General features: G+C 37.2%; 1 protein-coding gene across 1 annotated transcript in view; it reads right to left on the reverse strand.

Annotated features, from left to right (window-relative positions):
- The window catches only part of TPRG1 (tumor protein p63 regulated 1), a 266,643-nt gene extending 240,421 nt beyond the window's left edge, over nt 1-26,222 (reverse strand). Inside the window, exon 1 of the mRNA XM_004577781.2 lies at nt 26,205-26,222. The gene's annotated coding sequence lies outside the window, so the exon portion shown is untranslated. The remainder of the gene's footprint in view (nt 1-26,204) is intronic.
- Between the last annotated feature and the right edge of the window lie 770 nt (nt 26,223-26,992).

The following is a 26,992-nucleotide window of genomic DNA, read 5'->3' on the forward strand; positions in this document are numbered from 1 at the left end:
TTCCTCCTCCTCTTACTTCCCACTAACAAGCAACCCCCTGGGGAAAGTTCTTGTGTGAAGACATCTACTCAGCTGGGACCAGGTAGAGCGCTGACTATCAAAGAGCCTCCAACTCTTCATTAAGGAGTTTAACGCTCTTTGAAATCTCTTTTCAAAACAGAAACAAGTAGATGAATCCCAAGCAAACTCTGACTTTTACAAACAGATATATAATAGTATTAAAAAGAACTTCTACTAACATGAAATTATAAACAAAGGAACCTTACAAAGTTTAACATTATTAATGCAACAGGACATCAGGTAGTTAGAACACACAAATCTTCACAAGGAAGGAAATAACAGAAATGACAGTATATGAATGTGTGTTTACCTTTGTTTTACTTTTTAATGGAAATAAACACAGCATTACAGTTTCAGAAAAGCTGAGAATTAAGAGTAAACCTTTGTAACTAAATCATGATTAGTAAACCTTACAAGGAATTTTCTTCACACAAATTTGCCTCAACTTCTCTTTATCTTTAGCTCTTGTGATTAAACATGTCTTTTTTTTTCCATTCAAAAATGAATTTTAGATTAGTCATTTTGTGAGTACATTTGCTGTCCCTGCAAAATAGTGGCCCACTCTCTATGCCTGACTTATCTTTTCCCTTTCTTAAATTCTACCCACCATCCCACCTCTTTATTCTGTCTCCTTCACTAACTACTTTTCTTCTTTGGCATCTTGCTCTTCAAAGACACTACTCAAGGCTAGTGTTTGGCTCCTGTAAAAATCTCTCTCTGTACATGTTTTTTCCCTCATTCATTCTCTTGCCCTGCTGATAACCTGTAAAATCATTTCATCATTTCATGGTTCTTTCCAATAAGCTCCAGCAGCATGTAGTCAGAGTGTTCCTCAGTTTGCCTGATGACATCATGCTGTCACCTTCAGTCCCTACTCCTTTTCAATCACACTATTAATCTGCCACTTATCTAGAATGAAATCATTTGAATTTTTATTTTCGCATGCTAGAACTGGAAATTTTGCTAGACATTTAACTGCACTTATTCTTACCTCTTCCAATTACTAATACTCTTGACAAGACTATTGCTAGTCAATACGTGAATTATCATAGTTACTTCTTTGTGCCGTTCCTGAATTGATGTCTTTCACTCCAATCCACCCTGGATGGCCCTGCCAAAAAAATTTTCCACCAACAGTGTTTTTCATCACATTACTCGCCTAACTTCAATAATTATTTTTGGGGTATTTTTACTCTCTAATCATGAATATCTGATTTCTAAGTCATACTGTGTCCTTATGTACCTCTGTCTCACTAATTAAACCACTAATCAACACACATTTCATGATTTACCCAAGCAACCTACCTGTTCTATCATGAATTACCTCACATCTCTTTATTTTTTGCTTATACAAATCCTGTTTCCCTAAATATCTCCCCTGTACCCATGTGGTAGATCCAGACGAAGATCCTGGTTCCTGGCTTTGGCCTGGCCCAATCCTGGTTGTTGCAACCATTTACAGAGTGATCCAGCGGATGGAAAAACTGTGTGTGTGTGTGTGTGTGTGTATTTCTTCCTCTCTGCCTTTCAAATAAATACATACATAGAAAAATAGAAAGAAAGCAAAAATGTGCAATTTGAGAATGGCAATTAATGCTGCCTCTTATATACCAAACTCCAATTATTACTTTATTTAGGCTAGATACACAAAATCTTTTAGGTAGATATTACTATCAAATATAAATTAATAATGAATAAATAAATAAACTCTCAGAACCATTGAAAATGTATATAAAGTGTTGCATGTTAGGCTAGCATGAGGTAGAACCAAGATAGATAAATTAAAGTCTTCCTGAAGCAGGGAAATGAGTTCCTAGGTGGAGAAATATATGATAATCTATCACCACTAGACCTTTATACAGGCCTGATTTTATATGCACGAAAGCTGTTACAGAACTTAGCAAAAACAGCTTCTCAGCCTTTTGGCTAAGATCAAGTGCATAGCTTAGCAAAAGAGAAGAATTTAGTCTGCAACCTAGCTACAGGTAAGAACTTTTACTGACAATTCCAAATTCTCCCCTCCTCTCTCTGTCCAGTTAGAGGTATATGAGAAATCTAAACTACAACTTTAGAACATCATAACTACAAAAACACACTTTTTAAGGAAAGATATTTTAGAGAAATTCTTGATAAGGCTAACAGATTCTTCAAAGGACAATAACTGAAGACTAACTCAATGAGATCATCTTTATTTAAAAGAACAATGGTTTTATACCAGTTGCAGTACATTAGATTTGAATACCATACATTGGTTTCTGCTAAAGTGTAACGAGGACAATGCAGTGTCTATTCTCCAATTAAAAAACACATCTGCTAGCTAAAAGATGCTTCGGGGTCAGCATAACTAGGGAGTAAAACTGTCTTCTGCAGTACCAGTAGCCCATATGTGTTTGGGTTTGTATCCTAACTGTCCTACTTCAAGGTTAGCTCCCTGATAATGACCCAGGAAAATTAAAGTAAGATAGCCTAAGTTTGGGGGACCCTGTAATCAGATGAGACAACCAGATGCACCTGCTGGCTCCTGACATTGGCCTGGCCTGGCCCAGGACATTGCCGTCATCTGGAAAATGAAAAAGTAGATGGAAGACCTCTCTGTGTATCTCTCAGTAAGTGCTTAAAAAGGTGAGAGATGTGAATATTTCCAGCAATAGATCGAATCCATGACCTGAGTCTGAAGTTGTAATGTATCAATGTGTCTATAGTCACCTTTTAATTGATATACAATAAACATAAGATATACAAATCTTAAATCTTCAGTTCAGTTTTGATAATTCTATGAATATGTGTCAATTCTCTCAATCAAAATGCTTTTGTTTTTAACTTGCTGTTGAAAGTTCCTGTGGATTTAGCCTGGATAAACTTGCATGAACATGTAGGAATAGAGTTGCTCACTCATGTGATACATTCATGCTTAGTTTTATAAGAAATTGCAAAGAGCCAGGAGTGATGGCTCAGTGGCTAAATTCTGGCCTTGCATGTTTTGGGACCTGATATGGGCACCAGTTCATGTCCCTGCTGCTCCACTTCCCATCTAGCTCCCTACTTGTGGCCTGGAAAAGGAGTAGAGAATGGTCCAAAGCCTTGGGACCCTGCATCTGTGTGAGAGATCCAGAAAAAGCCCCTGGCTTTGGATTAGCTCAACTCTGAGCATTATGGCCACTTAGGGAATAAACCAGTGGATGCTGATCTTCCTTTGTCTCTACTTCTCTCTGTAAATTTGCTTTTCCAATAAAAATAAATAAATCTTTTTTTAAAAAAAGCAGAAATGTATTTTAAAACCATCACTACAAAGTGTTTAAAAGTTAAACAAGAAGAAAGAAAGGGGGGAGGGAGGAACTGGACACTTGAAACCAAGAAATCAAACTAACGCTACAATTACGGGCAAACCGACAGTATGTGGCTCTGGTTCTACTGCTCAAGGAAAGACACGGTATTATTTGTGGGCCACATAAACCACAAAACAATAATCTATAATTTATTGTGAAGAAACACTAGAAAAATGCACAGTGAGGAGCACTCTTTAAAGTGAGTAGCCTCTATTTTTAATTATTCATGATATGAACACAAAGAGTATGTGACAATCTGTTCCTGACAACTAAACGCAATGGATGATCCCAGACTGGACCTTGATCTAACACGAAAATTTAACATTTACAAAGGATGTTACAAAGCAAATGAAAATTCTGCAGTGTGATGTGTTCAGAAAATGTACCAATGCTAAATTTCTTTATGACATTGATGAAAGAAGGAAAATCTTTCAGTGATAGGTTCATTTATTACACTTCTTTCTCCATATATTTTAGAATTGAGTTCACTGTGAATATTAAATGTTCCCTTTCTTCCTCCATCACCATCGATTCTGCCTGACACAGGCAATACGGCCTATCTATTCTCTGATCACTACTCCTCAACTAGTGGAAGCTCAGCTTCTTCGTCCATGCCAGGAGAGAGATGACCCCAGACTGTAGCAGTCTGCAGCCTCATCGAACCCAACTCCTTGTAGACTCCCCTGTAGATATGTAGGCCCCAAGGACTGTGAGAAACACGCTGCACTGAAGTCAACACACAAGCTAATTAGCAGACTTTGAACCTCAGAGATCTTCCTTGTATTATTTTCTCATATCACCATCTGAAGCTCCCAAAAAAGCATGCACTCCTGTCCATTGATTTGTTACAGAAATTACACACATCTGTTCCTTTTGAATATCCCTGAGTCAATGATAAACTCAAAGGTGTAGGGCAGAGTATGAACTATCATAGCATTTTGCCATAGATATGCCACTGTGGATGCTTTTGCATCTGTATGTTTGACTCTTTCAGTAGCATATGCACATGGGAGCACCACGCTGGCATTGATAGTGGAGGTGTGGGGACATCCCTGCATCTGTGTATGGATAAATACCTCACATTCAGGCTTTTGCATGTGTGTGAGAGTGTGAGTGTCTGTTTTAATGTTAATTAGGTAATACACGTGTTAGGCACTCCTTCAACTGCATATGACATCAAAACGAACTGAGAGAATTTCTTGGTTCCCCCAAGTGAAAGATCCAAGGTCAGCTCTAAATTCCCCTTTGCACAGAGGAAGATGGAAAAACACATGTAGTGGTGACTGGTTCTCAGCAAATGTATTATTTTCTGGTGTAATTAACCAAGAATTCCCTGACCAGATTTCTTGCCTGTATCATCTGATTTGGGCCTTTCATTGAACATTCACATTGTATTACCTTTCACTGGCCTTTAGTTTCTTGCTTCTAGGCTATACCTCAGGCAAATAAAAAAAAGTCAGAGATTTGTGAAGTCACCAAATTTAAACGCAGAAGTTGATGTAAGAATTTATTTCACTGTAACAGGTCTTTCTCAATTCCATTAACTCAGATTTAAGACAAATGCCAATTTAAAGCAATGGCACAGCCCTTTCAAACTTTTCCCGCAGCCCAGTTAAATCTCTGTGTTTCCTGGGTCAATGCCATTTTTCACTCTGATTTTAGGCTGGGGAAAAAATATTCCCCTCAATCATGTAAGGCTGTGGAATACACGGGTGTATTGTAGTGTAGATTTCAAGCTACTGGCACAAAAACTGTACGGTTATTCTCTGTTTTACTGTATGTTACTTTGACTTAAATTTTACATTGAAGTTTTTGAAGACTCAGACACAGAATGCAAAATTAACACAGAGATATCCCTGAGATACTCTGCTCAGTTTCCCAGGTAGTAACATTTCACAAAACCATGGTTTAATATCATAGCCAGGATAGTTCCATCAATGTTAATAAACTTCCCCCCAATTTACTAGCATTTGCCTGTGTGGGAACATATGTAAGTGTGCAGGTTTACATTCTCTAAACTGCAGACAACATGCCCAACAGCTCCATCTCCAAAGCATCCGTTAGGCTGAACTGTTTTTTTATATATATTTTCATCAGCACTTTGAAATATTTATTGTATGTATCCTATGTATGTTTTTTTATTCATTAATTACATTGTATTATGTGGCACTGTTTCATAGGTACTTGGGTTCTCCCCACCCCTCCCCAAACCCTCCCACCATGGTGGATTCCTCCACCTTGTTGCATAACCACAGTTCAAGTTCAGTTGAGATTCCCCCATTGCAAGCGTATACCAAACATAGAGTCCAGCATCTTATTGTCCAGTCAAGTTCAACGGCTTCTTATGTATACCCTCTCTGGTGTGAAGACAAAGCCAGCCGAGTATCATCCCGATCAATTAAAAGCTCCAACATACCATCAGCAAAAATTTACATCATTATGGAATTAATTGACATAGTAATGAGTAACCAATATGTTAAAAGTAAATGCGAGTTCTTAACCACCTTCTGTGACCACCTCACTGACATTTCAATTTTAGTTTATACACAACATATAACATACATAACGTAACATGTTATACATAACATCATATCCTCTTAAATTAAGGCAAACATGTGGTATCTAACCTTTTGGGATTGGCTCATTTTCCTTAGCATTATAGTTTCCAGTTTGGCCCATTTAGCCACAAAGAACTGCATTTTGTTTTTTTTTAATAGCTGAGTAGTATTCCATGGAGTAGATGAACCATAGCTTTCTTATCCAATCCTCTGCTGATGGGCATTTTGGTTGCTTCCATGTTTTTGCAATTATTGATTTTGTGGCTATGAACATAGGAATGCATGTTGGTTTCTCATAAAACAAGTGTTCTGGATATATTCCTAGGAGTGCTATTGCTGGATCATACGGTATGTTGAATTTGAGTTGTTTGAATGTTCTCCATACTGATTTCCATAGAGGCTGTACCAGCCTGCAGCCCCACCAGCAGTGGAGTAGGGTTCCCTTTCCCCCGCAACCTCGCCAGCAAGTGTTGTTGGTGCTTTTATTCATGTGGGCCAGTCTTACTGGCATTAAGTGGTACCTCATTGATGTTTTAATTTGGATTTCCCTTATTAGGCTGAACTTTTTAAATGACATCTCTCTCCAGCTGTCACCTCTTCCATCCCTGCTCCCTGGCAAGAACTCAATTTCCTTCCATTTTTAAAATGTTGTTATTTTATAATGCCATATATTAACATATAGTATAATATCATTGTGTATATATTAAAAAATCATGTATACCATAATTACATAGCATTATAACATTAAATGAAATTGCCAATGTGTAGTAAGATATAATTATTATATATGATTATATTAAGTATACAATTAAATGTGTAGATATACCATTAATAGAACATAATAATATGCTAATATTGATACATGTTAAATAATGTGGTATGTGACTTTCTTCTATTTGCTTTTGATTATTATTTTCCATGATACATTTTATAGCTATACAGATTCCTCCCTTTTTTTGCCTACCCATTTTCCTCCCCCATTTTATCCTATATTATTACAGTAGTATAATCCTTGATACTAGTTGCAAGTTTAACGTTCTGCTACTCAAATGCATCATGGAATTGTAGGCATAGACAAAGATAAAAAATGTGATATCATATTATCAAGGTATATTTAACTGTTTCACTAGGACTCCTCCTTTTATCTGCGAGTCTGAATGCCTACTGAGACACATCTGAAATTATTTCAACATAAGTTCCTGGAGATTCTGTCACATGATTGTGTGTGTAGATCCATGGCTTGCCCTTTTGTATTACTGAGTAGTAGTCCATGCTGTTTGTGTGTGTTTGTATATATATATTCCTCAGTTTGTTTAACTCCTCACCTATAAGAACAGCTCAGCTATCTTAACTGTTGAAAACACAAATACAGGTTATGGGGAAACCTAAATTTATATTTCTTTGGAAATAACTATAAATTGATATTTCCCAAAAAGTATATTTGCTGGGATCATGTGGTGGCTTCATATTTAGCTGACTTTTTAATTAAGCATTTTGTTTTAAGAATATTATTTATTTGGCATTTATTTGAAGTAACACAGAAAAAGCAACATGTAGTGATCCAGTAGTTAAGGCCACCATCTGAAATGCCTGAATACAATATTGGCACCATTTAGGATCCCAGCAGCTCCACCTCCAATTCTGCTCCCTGCTAATGTTCTGGCAAAGCAGAGGAAGATGGAGCAAGCATTTGTGCCCTTGTTGCATATCGGAGAGCTGGAAGAAGCTCCTGGCTATTAATTTTGGCCTGGCCCTCCCTGGCCTTTGCAGGTATCTGGAGAATGAAACAGCAGATAGAAGAAACTTTTCTTTTCTTTTTTTTTCTTTTCTTTTTTCTCTCTCTCCCTCTCTCTCTCACACACACACACACACACACACACACACACACACACACACATTGACTTACAATCTTACAGAACCAGAATGCAGTGTTGCAACCAGGATAATGACACTGATAGTTAAAATTCAGACTGCCTCTGTCAACACAAGAGTCCACTTTATCCTTGCCCTCTAGCTCACTTCCCCTTAACCTCACAACCAGTAATCTGCAATCCATTTCTACATTATATTAAGAAAGTATTGAAATGGGATCATACCGATGTTCACTACTAGAATTGTTCTTGTTACTTCTTTAACACAATCTTCAGTATTTATCCAGACTGTTGCACATGTGAATTTTTTTTTCTTTTTCATTACTGCATAGTGTTTTGTTAAGGAGAAGTCACCTATTCTGGTAACTTTTTCTTTGTAGATGCCTTAGAATTTTCTACATGAGCAAGTATCTCATGTTAAAATACCCACAATTTGAGGCCAGTGCATGGCATAAAGGGCTAATCCTCCTCTTGTGGCACCAGCATCCCATATGGGCACTGGTTTGTGTTCAAACCAATCTACTTCAGGTCAAGCTCCCTGCTTATTGACTGGAAAACCAGCAGAAGATGATCAAATCCTTAGGATGCTGCACTAATGTGGAAGACCCAGAAGAAGCTACTGACTCCAAGCTTTGCATCAGATCAGCTCCAGCTGTTGCAGCCATTTGGGGGAAAAAATAGAGGATGGAAGATCTCTGTTTTTCCTTCTCTCTGTAGAATCTGCCTTTCAAATAAAATAATACATACACATTTTTAAATATCCACAGTTTTAGTTATTCTGTTTCAGTCTATGTGGTTTGCATTTATTGTTATTTTATTCCATGGCAACAGACCCACAATATATTAAAAAGAGTGTCAGGAAAAGACATCCTTGCCTTGATCCCCATCCCAGGAGGAAACCATTTCCTAATGTACCATTAAATATGATGTTAGCTGTTAGCTTTAATAATAGAGAATCATAAAGTTGTGGCAATTCTTTCCCTATTCATAGCTTTCTAAACATTTGTCATGATAATATTTGATATTAGGAAATCAATTTTAGTATCAATTTCAGTATCTATAATCATAGTTTTTCTTTAGTGTTTTGATATCATAGATTACATTGACTTCCAAATATTGGAACAGCCTTGCATATCTAGAATAATTCCCACCTGGTCATAGTGGATGCTTCTTTTTAAATACTATTAGATTTGTACAAATATTTTTGAGAACTTGTAAGTGTCCAAATCACTCTAAAATATATAAGATATTAATTTATAGTTTTATTTCTTTTTGGTATTCTCTTTTGGTTTTTAATATCAGGATAATACTATTATCTTCCTCAAATAAAAAAGGAAGGATTTTCTGAGTTCTCTGGAAGAGACTTGACAAAATTGATGCTAATTCTTTAAATGCAATGAAATCATCTCGGGATTGGTAGCTATTTATTATTGTTTTGTTATAAATTTGTTGTTTTAATGGTGCCTAGGCTTTTCAAAAACAAGCATTTGAACTGAACTTCAGCATGGTCTAATTTGTTGGAAATTGGTCTAATTGTTAGTTGTTGAATAGATGCAAACAAAGTTTTTTATGATATTCCCTCATTAGCATTTTAATGGCTAAAGAATATGTTATGATATCTGTTAAAGTGGGGAGGGAATCTTTGCCTTCTCCAGAAATCTAGTGAACAGCCAAGAATCTGACCAATCAGAGTAATAAAAGGTTAGAATTATCATATGCAGACAGCCACCCAGGGACTACTCAGAAACAGACCTGTTAAAGCCAATCTAGAGTGACAGAAACTAGAACATCTGGTATACAGGAAGGGGAGATGTTACTATTGCTCTTGGAAAGAGTGAACCTTTCAATTAATTTCTTATAAGTAGCATAGCTTGGTCTTTTATTGTTTACTCTGGTAAGTCTTTGCTTTTGATTGTTATATTTGGAACACTTACCTTTAAAATAATTTTTGGTATGTTACATAGATCTGCCATTTTATTATCTACTTCCTGTTTGTTTTTCATTTATTATTTTCCTATAGATAACATGAGCAATTTTTGACAGCATATATATACCCAGCATGGTAGACTAGAGGCTAAAGTCCTTGCCTTGCTTCATCCAAATCTCCTGCAAGGATGCAGTCACCTAGATGTTAGGCCATTTTCTGTTGCTTTTCCAGGCACAGTAGCTGGGATGTGGATAGGAAGTGGAACAGCTAGGACTCAAACTGGCACCTTTATGGGATCCTGGCCTGCCACATAGCAAATTAACATTCTGAGTCAAATTACAGACCCTATGATTGCATTTATTTTTACACATTTTCTTTAATTATTAAAACCTATCTATGTAGCTTTTTGCATGTTTCTGGACTAAGAGGAGAAACAGAATCCAGGAATACAATCCACATCCTTTACCAGAGAGGCAGGGACCATTTACTTGAGCCAACTTCTCTAATCCCAAGGTCTGCATTAGCAGGAAGGTACAACCTGAGTAAGAGTTAGGAATCAAAGCTGGACACTCTGTTGTAGGATGTGGGAATCTTAACTGGTAAATTAAACATTCCTTCCCCAATAAACTGTCATTACAGATCACCAATTTTTCAGTTCTCAAATTTCTACTTAATTCTTCTTTGAAAATTCGTATTTTTTCTGATGTTTTCTGTCATCTTTTTATTTCAAGAGAATTTGTATCTAATTACTGAATTATTTTATTTGGCTGTTTTAAAATTCTTAACATAATTTCAGCACCTCAGTCTTCTCAGTGTTGTAATAATCATGTTTTTCTCATTCTAGTTGTGATTTTCTTAATTTTTGGTAACACGTGTGATTTAAACTGTATCATGGACATTTTGTATGTTGTGTTACAAGAACCTAGATCCCACTTTAATCTTTCTATAACTCTTGAAAATCAGGCATGCAGGTATATCCTGGCCTATTTTATTGGGCTATGCTTCTAATGACAACTAATGACAATTCACCTTTCAGTCTCTTTGTGGTATTGTCGTGTTTCTGTTTCTTTTTTTCCCTTTTTTTTTTTCATTTGTTTTGGTTTTGTTTTTATTTTGTTTTGGTGTGTTTTATTTGTATGACAGTGCTCAGGGCTAGCAATGGTCCCTGCCGTTATTGCTTGAGATAGTGGAAGAGTTTTCCTAACCTGTACCAATGAGCATCTACTGACAGGAGAGAAGAGTCTCACAGTAGTGAGAACAGAAGGGTCTCCCTGACCTAGCACTCTCCATGGCTATGCTTGTCAGACACAGAGAGAAGTAAATATGCTTTAATTATAGGATAGTAAACCTTTTACTACTGCCTGTACCTGCAATGTCATGCTCTGCTTAGAAATTGCACAGTGTTAGACTTGTAACTGTTACTAAAGGACTATTCTGTTATAATAACATGGGGGTGGGAAACAGTGGGAGGTGGACGATATAGAAGGAGAAAGGGGAGGTGTAGAGGTGAATCCCTACACCTATAAAATCATATCTTAGAAAATAATATAAACTTTAAAATGAAAGCAAAAAAAAATAGAAGGGGCGAGAACTTCAGATGTCTGGCAATTGTCATGGTAGGATTCCTACTCCTGCTACTAGTGTTACATATCTCTCACAGTATCTCTAGATAAGAGAAAAGTTTCTCAGGTCCTTAACATCATAGAAGCTCCCAAGGATGGGCCCTTGTTTAGGTTCAATTACTCTTGGTCTTACGAAATACCCAGAGTCTCTAAATAGGGTTGTGGAGGAAACAATATTAAAGTCTAGTTAGAAAAAACACTTCCCTTAGCTGTCTCCAGGTCAATCCCCCTTGTTGGTGATTCCCAGTTTATCAGATATCTCGAAAGACACTCTCATGTAACTTTGGATGGAAATTAGGCTACCTGTGTTTCCTCCTATTGCTAGCTTGGTGTTCAGGAAATTCTGAATCTGTGTCACATTTTCAGCTTGGTGGAAGGCTACAAGGCATTCTCCCATATTTTTCACCTAGTCCTGAGGTACAACCCAATTTTCCCCTTATTACTTTCAGAGCTCCTTTGTCGATTGCCCTTTATAGTAATTGCCAAATTTGTAGGTATACATGCAGGAAGAACCAGAGTCTACTGCATCCTGTCCAGATACTATACTATTTCATTATCAGACAGATTTGACCTTGAATATTCTGTTTTACAGAGTTTTGTTGAAGGTCACAGGAAATTATTGCATATTTCTCAAAAGTGCAAAAGAGCTTTCTCTTTCACACAACTCAATGAATTCTATATTTCATAGTTGCTCTCTTGCAATAGTTAAAAAATGAACTAAGTATAATAAACTAAAATTTTAAAATTTTTGATTGGAAGGAGAGGGATTACTCAGGCTTCCAGAGGGATATTTTCAGCAGACCACCCTAGAAATCTTAGGAGTATACTGTGTGCATCTCATACCTCAGTTTTGCCTCTGGAACCAATGGACAGAAAAATATCTTTGAGTCATATTATTAGGAGTCAATTTTCCAGGAAAAATGATTGTTTGTCAATAATTGCCACAGACCAAAAGATGGCAGAATTCTTTAATAGCCTTCCCAAGGCTAAACATAATGAAGAAATAATTCCCCACAAGATTTCACTAGTGCTCAGTTGGTTCCCTAAATCCAGCAGCCAGTGTGAATAATTCAGTTTTCCCTTTGTACCACCAAATCTCTAAGTCACACTTTCATAGTTTTATAGCCTAAATAATAGCACCTTCTAGCTGTTTGTACTTGTCAAGAATCTTTACCCTGCAAAATTTGAAATACCAGCACAAAGCTACTAAACAAAAGCATTAACTTATATAAATAGGAAGTGTGAAAGACAAATCCGACCATCGCTGTATCCAAGGGTCCAAATACTGTAACTGAAACCTAACCTCTCTTCTCCATCTCTCATCTTTTCTTGATTCTTCTTAAATCTCTAGGGTGAGATTTGGTTTCTTGTCGTGACTCCTTATTACACAGATTTCTATGGCCTGTCTGTAGTTTCACTTCCTGCATTCGGTGTCTCTGAATTCATATCCTGGCAACTCCTTCTCTTTATATTCCCCAAAGATGTTGAGGTTGAAACATAAGCTCTCTTCATCTCCCAACTCCTCTGATGGCCTTTCCTTCATGAAAATAGAATATTCTCCCTTCCTCCATGAAGAAATGCTATTAGTTACTGTATATGCAATGTATAAAGATGTCCAAGTTACTCTATATGCAATGTATAAGGATGTTCTAAGTCACCCTTATTTTTTATCCACAGAACTCCATAACCATCATAGTCAGTGCGTAAGGACACATCTGGCAACTGTCTGTCAATGGTTGAAACCTAGCACATAACACCTTGTTATCAGGTAAATTAATAAACATCTCTGTGCTTTAAATTCCTCATCCATAAAATTTACACAAAATGTTGCCAGTTTGTCTAGCCATCTAGCATTAATCTTAATGCCTATCACATAGAAAGTATACAGTAATATCAGTCTTACTGCTGTATCGAGAATTCCTTATGAGTTTAATACTGGAGACTGTTATCATAAAATTACCACAAAAAGCTCATGAATTACATTATTATTATCCATATTTTAGACATGAAGAAATTTTGTTTGAAAGGTATATTAGCTTTTTAGTACTGTAGCTAAATACCTCAGACAGGCAACTACAAAAACAATTATGGTCTATGGTTATGAAAGTTAACAGTCCGAAATGGGTCAGACTCCATTGGTTCAGACATCTGGTGAAGCTAGAGGGTGACACAGAACCTACAGGGAAATGGTCACCTAAGTAAGCCAGGAAACAGAAAAACAGGACATGCCGATTGTCTTTATTTATGTGCTCTCTCCATATAAAGCCACCATGACTCAACTGTGGGTCTCTGTTATACACAACCTAATCACTGTCCAAAGTCCCTACTTTTAGATTCTGGGAATGGATTAGTATAAGACTTTCAGAATCAGGCATTTAAATACAGGGACTTTTGGAGGACACCCAAACTAATCTCCAAACTACATAAAAGGGATTAAATAACTTGCCTGTGATCACAGAGCTAACAAATATTAGTGACAAAACTGGCATGTAGCTGCTCTTGGACAGTATAATGCCTCCTATAGCTTCAGTGTTAATGCTCAAAACCAAAATTAGATTTGCTTACACAACAAGACTGAGTTTGCACGGTCCTGCTTGTGAAAAAGTGGTGTATGCAAATTTCTTAATGTTTCTGAGTGTCTCTGTGTGTCAGTGCATACATCTATATATATAAAACTCTTTCAAGTAAAACGAATCTGTTAAAGACAGAAAAAACATATTGACAGAGACTATCTTATTTTATAAGTGTCTTGATCTTTTTAAAATTCAATGAAACAACAATATGATTTCTGGATTTCATACAGTGATAGATACAATTACAAATAAATACAAAGCATAATTAGACTGGGGTTTCCATGTCATTTTATAAAAAAATAAACTGATGTTTTCACTTCCTGATTGACTATCAAAGTGTTAACTGAAGTCAAACTAGGTTATGGAGCCTTTCTGTGTTCAAGGATTATGCTACTTGATCATACAGAGGGGGGAACTCATCGATAAATATGTCAAAGATAGCTTAAGGGAAAGCAAAACATGGGGAAATAGAAAGTCTAGGGTGTTAGCTTTAAGCTAGCAAATATTTATATTACTAATCATTTTAGGGGCCTCAGTCTTCTTGAATGTGATGTTTGAATGGGAATCATGATGCTTATGGGGATTAACGCATGATGGTTATGGCCCCATTCATGCACATGGTCTGTGAGCACAGAATTCATCAGACAGGCCACAGACACACTCACTCAAATTTGCTTCAATTAATGCAGCATGCAGAGACAGACTTGGGGTGTCTGAAGAAAATCTTCCAACACATACTATTATGTTAATATACCTATGGAAATATGAACCACACTTTGGAAATATCTTTTATCACTACATCTTTTTCTTCCGTGTTTGACTCAGTCATTTTGTTTCAGTGAGAAGCTAGTCCACAGCTGTTGGCACTTTCTACACTGGAGCAGTAATGAAACAAAGATGAGTGGCTCCCAAAGTTGCAAATATGATAGGATGATGGAAAAGAGGTCACAGAACGTGTAAAAAAGCAATCATGGCTCTGTGGGAAGCACATCCTGTCACACGTGGCATCTTATTGCCATCTCTGATGATTTCTCTTCTTTTTATTGCCTGTGTCTAGACAAAATAAAACTGCTGGAGTTTTACAAAATGATTTCCAATCTAAAACTCTTCATTTTCATGTAAAAACCCAGAGGGGATATTTCCTTCTTTAATGATTTAGACCTGAAGAAACAGGGTACCAATGCAAACACAAGCAAGCTTTTGTGGCTAAGCATATATCATGTGCTGGCAACACAAACAGAAACAAGCCCAGGGCTCCAAATGCATCCCTGGATGAAACATTTTTGGATCCATTCACTGATTCCCAAAGAAGATTTTCTTATTCAGTTTCTTCTGTGTTCCTAACAACTCTGCAACCCTAATAAACCTTAGAGAGCCTAGAGAAAGTGTGATGGACGTGATGTTAAGCCATTAATTTAGCAATGCTTCAAGGGAGAAGAAAGTGTGATTAATTCCTACACTTCAAAAATTATCCCCCCATAAGAAAAAAAACTCAAGATACAGTTGTAAGAGTAGACAATGAGAGGGAGAAAAAAATATTCAGACACTTGGGATTGCATATCACCCTCAATAGCATGCACGCAGCAAGCACTGATGCTTTCCAAAGGTTCGGCCATCATTTTGATTAGTAGCCTATGACAATATGCCCCAAAGGATTAGGTGTGAATAGGAATGAAAACTGAAAAGTTTGACCTCGTCCAGGATTATGTATCCAAGCTGTTCATCTGTCAGAATGGAAGCTTAGTTCAAGTGCACCAATTAACCTTGTGGGAGATCCTACCATGTCAGAACACATGCTAGACCTTGCCATAGGGATCTCAACATGATTCCTGATCACAAGAAGCATATAAATCAACAAAAGAATTGGCACATGTATACAAATAATGCTGATTCATTGAAAAATGATGATGCAATCATGGAAAACACTTCAGGAGGAAGAGAGCCTTGCAGTTCTTTCATTCCTCTATCCAGCATGTACTGAAGCCAATTTATCCATCCCGGCACTCTACTTGAAAGGAGTCACATACAAAGGAATCATAAAGAAAAAGACACAGCAAGAATTCTTCTAATAATAAAGCAAGTGAACACAAAGTGTTTGAGAAGTCAGGGGAGGAAGAAAAATACAGCAGTAGGCATGCCTTTACACAAGAGTAGAGTAGTTGCAGTAGGGTGGGAAGAAGCAAGTGGAGAGGGAGAATAAGGTCAGAACGAGCAGTGCCTACTGAAGCAGGAGATGGGGAGGTGAGCGTACAGTGAAAGGAGAGTTGTTGGAACCTGATCACAAACGGTGTGGTAGTCCACTTACTATGGCTGAAGGGGGACCAATGTCAACACTACACATGTACCCACTTAGATCTTATTACCAATTTCATAAACAGCCTCAAGAAAATATTTACTCCTGACAGCCAGCACTCACTGTCTCTTTGTTGGCCAAAACATATTTGCCTGCTTAAGCAGTCGGGTGTACTGGCACTTTATGTCCTCTCAGCCCCAGCTCAGCCCTGATCAGGAGAGATGGCCTTTACCAAATGACTGGTGCCGGAGCAACAGGAGTGTTCTAGCTCCTCTGCAACAGAACTGGCAAAACCCCACAGGGCTATCTCTGCTCTCCCCGAGGCTCTGCTATGAAGCAGGTGCCGACTTAACCTTTGGGACCTTGCTTGGTGGTGGTCCCCAACTTACAAGTCTCTCTTACTGGGTACTACTTCCTTACTACCTTACTGGTTGTTCCTGGAAATACATCCTTAAAATTCTGTTCCAGATGGATTGTCTCCTTGGGATTTATTTCTGAAAATCCCAATCTAAGCAAGAAACATTAGGTTTCCAGGAAAAAGAGAGAGCATGAGAAAATGCTAGGAGAAAAGCAGCAAAACCTTTACACTAGGAGCAAGAAGTCATTTCTACTAACCAACTGATAACCTTGGAAAACTAGCTCCTACTTCAAACTTAAGTGTCCATACTTAAACACAGAAAAACTCTAACACAGAGGAGGAAATATTACTAATCCTCAGGTAAGATTTCAGTTGAAATATACTTTAGTTCAATTAAACATGTACATGTAAATACAGGTAGTTAATTTTATGCGTGGCTCTGTGAGTGTGTGTGTGTATTTCTTGGCCAATAAAAATATCAGATCTCTTACTTTGATATTGTTTTTTATGCATCCATTTAGCCTTTGGGAAATGAATGTTTTTCTTTGTTTTCACTACAACTATCAAATGACCTTATTTTCAGATCTTTCTCTGCCTCAAAGAAGGGCTTTTGAGGTTCCACTATTTCTGCTTTCTCCCTCTGTGTTGAAGGAAGATTGTTCTTGTATTCTTTTTATAGTGATGATCTGAGTTGGTGAAGTGTTGGGTATAGCTGAAAAAAGTTCATTAAATACAGAAATTAAATGTTTTTTACTTGAGTAGTTTCCACTACAGAAAGGCATAATGGAAAATAGTTTTATTCTCATAAACATTTTTAAATAAATCATAGTTTTTATAGAACACCTAAAAATCTCAATATTAAATTTCTATTAAGCAATCCTTTGATTTTTCCCTCACTTGTAAGATATTTTTCCATTCACTGTATTTTCCTGTTTGACTCTTGACTTGAAGAATTCACTACATATTCCCTACAGCTTAAGTCAGCAAATTTTTCCCAAATATCTACTTAAAAAGAGCTATTACCTCTCCCTTATCAGATATTTTTCCCATGTATTTTGATTTTTTTCACTGATCTACAGTCCTGTGTACAGTATGGAATGATCATATCCAGGCAACTGGAAGGTTTATGATTTCTGATATATATTTCTCTGTTATAAATATTCAAAATTCACTTTACCAGCTACTGAAAATCTAAAACTTTTTAAATTTTTGCTATTAATATTCTTCCATATTTGGGACATTGGAAGTTATTCTCTCTATCCAACTATACCCAGACACATAGTAACCATCCTCTTTCCCTCCTCAACATTTCTCCCATGTTCTAGAAACCATTATTCTATTCTTGATTTATTTGCTATAATTTTTTGTCTTCAGTATTTATGAAAATGAGGTGTTTGTCTTCCTTTATTTAACTTATTCCAATTAGCCTAATGTTCTCTGATCTGTCACACTGGTTACTGCTGAAAAATATTTTATTCTTTGTATTCACATTTTCTTTGTTCTTTTGATGCACACTTAGACTGAATCCATACCTTAAACAGTCTACTTAAAATTTTGTCAAGTATGTTTTCTTTTTTTTAGATGTATTATTTATTTTTTTATTATTATTCATTAATTACATTGTATTAGTTTCATATATACTGGGATTTCCCCCACCCCTCCTCACACCCTCCCACCATGGTGGATTGCTCCACTCTGTTACATGACCACAGGTTAAGTTCAGTTGAGATTCCCTCACTGCAAGCATATACCAAACATAGAGTCCAGCATCTTACTCTCCAGCCTAGTTCAACGGATTCTTAGGGAGACCCTTCCAATATACCATCAGCAAAAATTTACATCGTTATGGAATTAATTGACATAGCAATGAGTAACCAATATGTTAAAAATAAATGCTGGTTCTTAACCACATTCTGTGACCACCTCATTGACATTTCAATTTTTGTTTATGCATAACATATAACATAATATTCATAAAATAACATGTTATACATAACATCATATCCTCTTAAATTAAGGCAAACATGTGGTATCTAACCTTTTGGGATTGGCTCATTTCCCTTAGCATTATGGTTTCCAGTTTGGCCCATTTGGCCACAAAGAACTGCATTTTGTTTTTTTTTAATAGCTGAGTAGTATTCCAAGGAGTAGATGAACCATAGCTGTCTTATCCAATCCTCTATGTCAAGTATGTTTTCAAAAATGCATTTTAAATGCATTCTTTACTTCACTAATCTTTGCTATTTCAGTCTCCATTTCATTTGCCTCTTTTCTGATTCTTGTTATTTCTTTTTTTCTCATAATTTTCCTTTGCTTGTTCTTGCTTCAAGTTCCTTGTGTTACATCAGTATGTTGTTTACTAGAAATCTATTACTTTATATAGATACTTACTGTTTTAACTTTTTTTAATATTGCTTTCTGTGTTCCAAATATTTTGATGCATTGTTTTCATTTTCATTTATCTTTGAAAGTTTCATTGGTTTTTTGATTGTTCATGTGAATATTGTTTAACTTCCATATATTTGCATAATTTCTAAAAATCATTTTGCTTTTCTAGTCTTATTCCATTATTTTCAGAGGAGATATGTGGTATGATATCAATATATGTTTTAAGTGCTAAGATCTCACCTGTGGTCTAGCCTAGAGAATTTCTGTTGAGAGGAATCTGTATTGTGAACTATTGGGTGGAGTGTTCTGGAATGCTTATTCCAGTTGGTCTAAAGTATGACTTGTTCCCAACATTTCCTTGTTGATACTTTTATCTGAATGACTCTTCTTTAATGCTGTTGTATTAGACACTCTCTCTCCTTTTAGGTATAATAAAGTCTGCTTTCATAACTGCTTATTCCAGTGCTCTGTGCATGTAAATTTGTAATTGTCACTTGCTCTTGTTGAATTCATCCATTATCATAATATAGTGGCCTTTTGGTCTTTTTTTACAGGATCTGAATGAAAGTATATTTTTCAATTATATGCAATTACAGCTACCCCTGTTCAGTTTGGATTCCCAGTTTTGTGGTCCATCTTTGTCAATCTCTTAAGCTTCAGTGTGTGAGTATTTTTACTGATGAAATTAATTTCTTCTAGGAAACAAAACTCTCAGTATGACTTTATTCATTCATTATTTGGTCTGCCTATGTTAGAGAACTTAATCCATTTCTTTTCAATATTGCTATTAATAAGTATATACTCTTGCCCCTCTGTTACCTTTTCCTGGATGTTTTCTATATCCTTATTTTTCTTCCCCTCAAGTTCTATGGTATTGTTCTACATTTATAGTGTTTAATTATCTCCTCTCATTTTTTTTTAACTTGTCTACTTTTGAGTTTTATATTTTCACTCTCATGAAGGTCATCATTTTATTCCCAGTGTAAAAACCAATTAGTATTTCTTATGTAGCTGGTTTGTAGCTAATGAATAACCTCAGTTTTCCCCTTGTCATACCAAGCCTCGATCCTTTGATACTTTTGCTTTCTTTTCTGTTATAGAAGATTTCTGCTGAAAAGTTTGCCACCATCAATCAAATGAAAAATTCTTTATGTGTGATTTGAACTTTTCTACTGCTGTTTTACAAATTCCATTTATGCACTCAGCAACTTGGCTACTTATACCATGAAAGGGATATTTTCAGGACTGTTTCTCTTATTTGAAAGAGTTTCAAAGAGAAAGAGAATGAGAGAGATCTGCTATCAACTGGTTCCCTTCCCAAATGGCCACAATGGTCAGAGCTAGGAAGAAGCTTCATGTGGGACTCCCAAGTATCTGTTGATTGCTTTTCTAGATGCACTAGTCGGGAGCAGGATCACAAACAAAGCATCAAGACACAAACCAGCAGCCACGTGCTATGCCTGCTATGCCACAATATCAGACCCTAAAAAAAAAATCTTTTGATCAAATTGACCAGGAGTCATCTGAGCTTCCTGGATATTTATATCCATACCTTTCCTGATACATGATAAATTTTCAGCAATTATTTCACTAAATAGGCTTTCTAAAACTTTTCCCTCTCTTTTTATAGTATAAATGTTTGCTGACTTACTATTGTCCTTTGACTCTTGAAAGCTTTCTTTATTCTTCTCAACATTTTTTTATGTCTGCAGTTTCAAACCTCCTCAAATTCAGAAATTGTTCCTCTGCCTGTTCAGTCCTACTATTGAGGCTTTCAACTGTATTTCTATTTCATGAATGCAATATTTATCGACAAGATTTCAAAATGCTTCTTTTTAATAATCTTTACCTCTGGTTTTCTGATTCATATAAATTGTCATCCTAACGTCATTGGATCAGTTCTATATATGTTGTTATATCTTTTCACATTTCATTAAAATTACAGTTTTGAATTCTTTGTCGAGCAATTAGTGGATTTCTAATACTTCGGGTTCTGTCATCAGAGGTATTGTGTTCCTTTTGAAGGAGTCATTTATTGCACCCCTGCATGTTATTTGTGTATCTTGTGGAAAAGGTGCCTCTTTAATTTTATAGGGTGCCTTCCACAGTAAAAAATTTTCCTCTGTGGTGTGTTGGTTTGAGGTGACATTGGCTTAGGTTTCAGGTAGGTGCATTCCAGAAACAACTTCTTCAGCAGTAATTTTATATTAGCAATGTCTGCAGGTGTCTCAGGGGTCTACATGCAGGAAATGTGGCATTGTACCACCAGTGGGAAGAGAACTCACTCAAGCATGCTCACTGGTAGCTCTCCATTCATCAAGAGCTTGTGTACAGAGTACAACATGTTGCAGTGGTGTGGTATCCTAGTAACCTCTCAAAGGGTCTGGGAGTACCATATACTCTTCATCAGTAAATGTCTCCATGTCTTAGCATGAAGACTGCTGAGAGCCTGCTTGCTATCACTACTGACTACTGACAGCAATTCCTTCTTGGTTCAGGGTTGATTTTAAGAGATCCTACAGTAGATGATGTGTGTCTGATTTCCTTGTTTACATAGCCACTGTGAATCTCCATGCTCTACTACATCTGTCACTCTCCCATTTTACCCGTTCATTCGCTAAATCAAACACTACTGTGAAATACTTGGTGTTTTGGTCCTTTGTTGTTGAGGGAAGCACTGCAGGCTCTTCCGGTAAGCGGCCTTAGTGATATAAATTCTAATCACTGGATATTTGTAAGAATACTAAAACAGAACTCCAATTACAAACCTTAATGAGCTGACTTTGTATTCTCTGAATCCAAAATAAGCTGGGCATAAAAAAGCTAAGAATTTGCCAATAATCTTAAACTAACAGTCAGTGGACTCTGAAATTAAATTACATCAACATTACTCACACTACATCCAGAAAAAAAATTGCTCAACAATCAAGAATTCCACTGAGCTCTTCCTCAGTTTTCCCAAGTTTCTGCTACCCTCATTCTATGTCTTCTCCAAGGATCCCAAAAGTCAGATGAGAGCTTTACCTTCTCCTTTTCAGAAGCTATTGCCACTCACAGAGACATTCATTCTATGCTCTGCCTTCCCCACTACTGAATATCTTCCTGCTGCTGTCATTCTCCCACTCAGGCTTCAGTTTCCACATCCAGGCCCTGCTGAGCTTTGTGTTGATACTGAACCCTTGAGTGTAGATCCCAGCCTTCCCAATCCCAAGCCTTGGCAGCAGATTCTCTCATCCTCCAGTCTAATCCTCCCCAGGCTTCTCCACTCTGTCACCGTCCTTGTTGCTGTGATCCAACATACCCATAAAACCAACACTGTCTCAATTGTAACAAAAGTATGTTTTACTATATGCAAATATGACCTAGGAAGAATGTATAGGAACAACAATACCTGCAGTAGCTGCAGGAAGCCAGTTCTTTCGCTGTGCCAGCACCTTTCCATGCACTATACAGATACCTTCCCATTCTACACAGCACTATACAGGTATTTTTCCATTCTACATAGAAATTCAGAGAAATTTAGCCATCAATTACAGGTTTCATTAATACTGATTGCCATTCAAAATTGAGTCCAAACATCTCATTTGAATATCTGCTTTTTTCTACTTGCACTGGATTACAAAATGTAAATTATGATCATACTGTTCTGAAGAGTATATTTTGCAATTTATACTTCTTCACTTCTACTAGGATTGAGTGTCAACTACAAAACCATTTGTTTTGGGGCTTGGCAGTGTGGCCTAGTGGCTAAGGTCCTCGCCTTGATCCCATATGGCTGCTGGTTCTAGTCCCGGCAGCTCCAATTCCTCTCTGTCTCTCCTCCTCTCAGTATATCTGACTTTGTAATAAAAATAAAATAAACCTTTAAAAAAAAAACCACTTGTATTGATGAATATGCTGCAATTCTTTTTTAAGATTTATTTATTTTTATTGGAAAGGTGGATATACAGAGAGGAGGACAGGCAGAGAGGAAGATCTAAATCTGATGGTTCACTCCCCAAGCGGCCGCAATGACTAGAGCTGGGCCAATCCAAAGCCAGGAGACAGGAGCCTCCTTCAGGTTTCCCACATGGGTGCAGGGTCCCAAAGCTTTGGTCCATCCTTAATTGCGTTTCCAGACCACAAGAAGGGAGCTGGATAGGAAGTGGGGCCACCAGGATTAGAACCTGCACCCATATGGGATCATGACGCACAAAAGGCAAGGACCCATATACTGCAATTCTTGCAACAGAGTGTTATGCAGTTAACAATTAGATTGCATCTCATGATCTATATCAAAGCACTGAAAAGCCTGATATGTTTTTTTAAACATTTATTTATTTTTATTAGAAAGACAGATACACAGAGAGGAGAGACAGGGAGGAAGATCTTTAGTCCGATGGCTCACTCCCCAAGTGGCTTCAATGGCTAGAGCCGAGCCCATCTGAAGCAGGAACCTCCCCCGGGTCTCCCACGTGGAACCAGGGTCCCTAAGTTCTGGGCCATGCTCAATTGTCATCCCAGGCCACAAGCAGAGAGCTGGATGAATGGGAAGTAGAGCTGCCAAAATCAGAACTGGCACCCATAGGGGATCCGGCACACTCAAAACGAGGACTTAAACCATTACACTATTGCACTGATATGCTTTTAATACCCTATGTTATTCCTTAATGGGTCAGGAGAACAGAAAAATCTTCCACCTTCTTAGAATGTGTGAGGAAGACATTAAGTATAACCTATCAAGATTGTAACACACAACTTACACACAGCACACTCAAATCTGTATTAAAACTATAAAGTCATGCAGTGGGATCCAAGAGCGATCCTGACAGCCCTTTAACAGGTGTTCATATGCACAGAGCAGGCGGAGATCCCAGTGTGAAGAGGGAGAAAGGAGGAGGCTTGCACCCCAATCCTGAAGATCCCTGGATCCTCACCAAGGACTATCAGTACGGGCACAAAAGGCTATGTCCCAACTGCCAAGAAGACCATGAGGAATTGGATTGCCGTTTTAGGCCAAGAACTCTGAGGTCATCCACTCCCTATCGGAACTCCCACACGAGATGGAAGAAGCCCAGATCCTTCCTCACAGGATCTAATGTCATCAGAACAATGGCCGGGAGCCCTGAGCAGTTCTCAGAAACAGAAGAACAGTAAACTTCCTTCGGGACTCAGGAGAGGAGCTTTCTCTGGTCCTTACTTAGTTCCAACTTAAAATCTGATCAGATCGACAGAGCCCAATAAGGAAAGCTTAACTAGACAGGAAGCAGTCAGCTTGGACTCACCTATACCTTACTAGCTGGGACACAAAGATTAGTTACTCCCCGTTAGGGTATTGAGGATTTCTCAGCACACCCCTCCTAAAACTGTTCTGTGCCTCAAGTGTTAACATATGCCTAGTTACAGTTATAAGCCGGATTGGACTATCCTAAAATCTGCCAAGTTCAGTAAAAATTATGCTTCAATACTATAAACAGCTAAATATAAAAATGAAAATAGACACGAGACAACTGAATAGTACCCTATAACCATTTTAAGGTGTATAGCAGCCAGTTGTGTATAAACTAAAATTGAAATGTCAATGAAGTAGTCACAGGATGTGGTTAAGAAGTTGCATTTTCTAACATATCGGTTACTCACTACCATGTCAATTAACTCCAAAGAGTTGTAAATGGTTGTTGATGGTGTTTTGTGGCTGTTCATTGGAGGGGATGATATTCTGCCAGCTCTACTTTTAGACCAGGGATGGTCTCCCAATGAAACTGTTGAGTTTATTTGGACAATAAGATGCTGGACTCTATACCTGGTACATGCTTGCAATGAAAGAACCATGACTGGATATGAACTGTTCTACTGCAACAATGTGGAGGAATCCAACATGGGGGGAGGGTATGGAGAGGGGTTGTTGGAATCCCAGAGTCTATGAAACTGTGTCATAAAATGAAATAAAAAGAAAAAAAGTGATGGAAAATGATGCAAAAAGATCAAAAAAATTAGATTGCATCTATATTGATAATAACATCAAAATAGCTTGGGTAATCTTTTGGTGTTCTAAGGACTGAAATATAATGCTTATCATTTGGAATATTTACCTTTGTGTAATAATTTAAATTAAATACATAGACCTTAACAAATAAAAGGAAGCATTTAATAAACTCTTCATATCAATGAATATTCTGGTCTCTTGAAAGGATTCATTTTCTTCACCCAGGGTAAGCATTAGATTCCAAAAAAATAAATCACCACTTTGACATAAAATATAATGCTTTGACTCTTGAATATCATACCTCATATGTTTAAATGAATGAATTCTGATCATAGCACATTCCTTCCCAAAATCATCTAGCAACTCCACATTTTCTATAGAAGTCCAAACTATCCGTAAAATGTCTTTCCTCATCAACTGACTTTTCAAATTTCTTCCCCATTCATACATCCTAGTCCAATGCTTTTCTGCACTCAGTGGTCTGCCTTTTTCCCTACTTACACACCTGATAACCTAGATATCCTCTTCCTTCTTTCTGCTACCCTTCCGAAGTTTAAATCCTTTCCTTTTATTAATTCCATCTAATCTCTTCAGCTCTGAAATTTTTGTGCTAGTTGACTTAATTTTTTTCTTATAGCATAGATTGCAATCTACCTTGCATTAATTTAAACTCATATCTTCTCTCTTTCTCATTTTGAATTGGTCTTGGAGGACATGGACTGATTTCAAACAACAAGATCCATTTAGTCATTTGTTTTTCAACTAGCTATTGGCTATTTGCCTTACCATTGTAGGAGACAGACACCACATACCAGGAATCAACCTAATTGATACTGGATCATTGCATATAAAAATAAAACATGGAAAAAAAATTAAGTTCCTTATTTAAGTCTCATCACAGAGTAGAACACAAATTTTGTAACGGTACTTGTCTTTCAAAGGCTTCATTATTTCAAGAAACCCAACTTTCTCCTTCATTAATAAGTCACTTCTCATAATGTCATCCTTATATTATGAAGCATAGACTCCAGTCACGTGCAACCTTTGGATCATGACCCAACAACTAGTTATAAAAGGTGATGCAACCACTAACTCAGGTAGAATGCCAATGCCACCATGCCCTTCAGTTCAAAAGATTGGATGTCATAGACTGCCAGAGCCATTGCTGTGCCCAAATTGAGCGGTAAACGGCACACTCTCAATATATAGAAGCCAGGACCTGGAAGCAGTTGTCACCCAGAAACCTTCAACAGAGTTACTCACAAAATGGATTGTGGTGACAGTCTACTTCTCAGTGGGTCCACAAAGTATTCTTCCACCTGGAGAAAAAAACATGAAAAACAGAGAGCATTTAATGTCACAGAAGGTCAAGTGCCATAAAGGGCCTCATAGGTAGTCTAACATTGCCATATTCTGGTAGAGAAATGAAATCAAAGAGAACTTTCTTGCATGAGGCGACCAAGGAAGTCGGTGATAGTGTTGAAAGCTTCCTTACTCTACTGACACCACTACTTCCCAGTCCTCAGTCTTTAGAGGATCCCTTAAACCTGTAACTTTTATCTATATCCCCTCCATTTTATTCTTCCAGTGAAATAATTTTATGCTTATAAAAACACAGATAAAATTACACTCTATATTTGAGTCAATATTTTATTTCAGATTTACCATATTTCTTGGTTTGGTTTGGTTTGGTTTGGTTTGGGGGGTGGGGTGTGTATATGGTGTGTAGGGTGTTTTCTCTCTGATTTCCTACTAAGAGTCACTTAATCGTGATATTAAGAAGTAATATGAAATTCGAATGGCTTTAGAGCAAGTATGTCTTCCAGTAGTCTCCATTGCAGAGATACAACATAAAGAAACAATTAGATGGTCCTGGCACAATAGCATGGCTGCTACAGTTCTCACCTTGTATGCACTGGGATCCCATGTGGGTGCCAGTTCTAATCCCAGCAGTCCCACTTTCCAGCCAGCTTTCTGCTTGTGGCCTGGGAAAGCAGTTGAGAACAGCCCAAAGCCTTGGGACCACCTGGGAGACCTAGAAGAGGCTCCTA

This window comes from Ochotona princeps, chromosome 3 (assembly GCF_030435755.1).
Source record: "Ochotona princeps isolate mOchPri1 chromosome 3, mOchPri1.hap1, whole genome shotgun sequence".
In the NCBI taxonomy this organism is placed as follows: Eukaryota; Metazoa; Chordata; class Mammalia; order Lagomorpha; family Ochotonidae; genus Ochotona; species Ochotona princeps.